The sequence below is a fragment of the Dipodomys spectabilis genome, unplaced genomic scaffold, assembly GCF_019054845.1.
Source record: "Dipodomys spectabilis isolate Male_0828 unplaced genomic scaffold, ASM1905484v1 ptg000108l, whole genome shotgun sequence".
Classification (NCBI taxonomy): domain Eukaryota; kingdom Metazoa; phylum Chordata; class Mammalia; order Rodentia; family Heteromyidae; genus Dipodomys; species Dipodomys spectabilis.
The window spans coordinates 11,566,446-11,567,896 of NW_024870785.1; the positions used below are offsets into that span (position 1 = coordinate 11,566,446).

At 38.3% G+C, this 1,451-nt stretch overlaps 1 non-coding gene across 1 annotated transcript; it reads left to right on the forward strand.

Moving 5' to 3' along the window:
- Window positions 1-898: 898 nt before the first annotated feature.
- Trnaa-ugc lies at window positions 899-963 on the forward strand. Its single transcript has one exon. It is a non-coding gene; the product is annotated as a tRNA-Ala (tRNA).
- Window positions 964-1,451: the final 488 nt, after the last annotated feature.

Here is a 1,451-nt window from a genome sequence, read left to right on the forward strand (position 1 = left end):
AACACAAACTATTTCGTGATACCTAATAATTATAATGAGATATAAAATATGATTTTCAATGATAACAATTTCATAGATACTATGAATATTACATTGTTTTTTAATGCACATTCATAATTGAAGAAAACAATTTCAGTTAGAGCTTGTTGGAAACTGACTCACTTCCATGTCTATTTTCTAGCCCTAGCAAAAGAATGAGCAAAGTCCAGGATAAATGGTCTTTCCTTGGTAAAATGGAAGTCATGTCTGTCTTACCTTCCATTGACTTAAACCTAATCAGATCTATACTCACACCTGTCTTCATGAGAAACTGGGGTTTTGTGTGTGTGTGTGTGTGTGTGTGTGTGTGTGTGTGTGTGTGTGTGTGTGTGTGTGTGTGTGTGTGTGTGTTATGTGGTTATCAACAAATAGCTTTCTGCTTAGCTAACACTGAGGAGTTTATTTACTAACTAGAAGAAAGATAGACTGGAGACATACTTAGTCCATACTGCAGAGAAGAAAGATAGACTAGAGACATACTTAGTCCATACTGCAGAGATATCCCTGAAATTAAATTTTTTTTACTGGCCAGACTCAGAAGAGAGTATGTGAGGATCAATAGGGGCTCTATAAATATTCACTGATGCTGACTTATGTGTGACCAGGGTCTGTTAGAGGAATGATAAACTCTGGGAGATGATACATTGAATTTCCTATGATGAGAAGGGGTCAAAGAGACTTGTGTTTGAGTAATTCACTTATTCATTCAACAAATATTTAATATAAAGCTTAGATTATATGTTATCAAGCCATTGATGGGGAAAAAACAGTGAACAATGTGAAATCCTTACAGTCAGGAATATTTTATCTTAATTAGGGAGGAATAGAACAATAAGTAAGCAAATCATGGGGCTGGGAAGGTAGCTCAGTGGTAGAGCGCGTGCCTTGCATGCATGAGGCCCTGGGTTCGATTCCCCAGCACCACATAAGCACAAAGAAAAAAGCTGGAAGTGGCGCTATGGCTCAAGTAGTAGAGCGCTAGCCTTGAGCTGAAGAGCTGAGGGACAGCGCCCAGGCCCAGAGTTCAGGCCCCACGACCGGACCCCCCCCCCAAAAAAAAAAACCCAACAAATCATGTCATAGGAGGCAAAGTATATTAAAAGAGAGATGAGATAAAGTATATGGTGGAACTGCTGTGATAGGCAGAATTCCATGATGCTCCTTAAGAGTCTTGTGATCACATGTTTGTATAATCACCACCTGGGTCCCCTCCCACTATGATGATGAGCTTGTATTATGTAACAAAGGTGAAGGATTTTAAAGAGGTGAAGTTCCCAAATCAAGTGATTTTTGAGATAATAAGGGAGATTATACTGGATAGAATTGACTTCATCCAGTAAAAGCCTTTTAGAGAAAAATTTAGAGAAATTCTATTAGTCTTCATAAAGTAACCATATTGTGAACTGTCTATG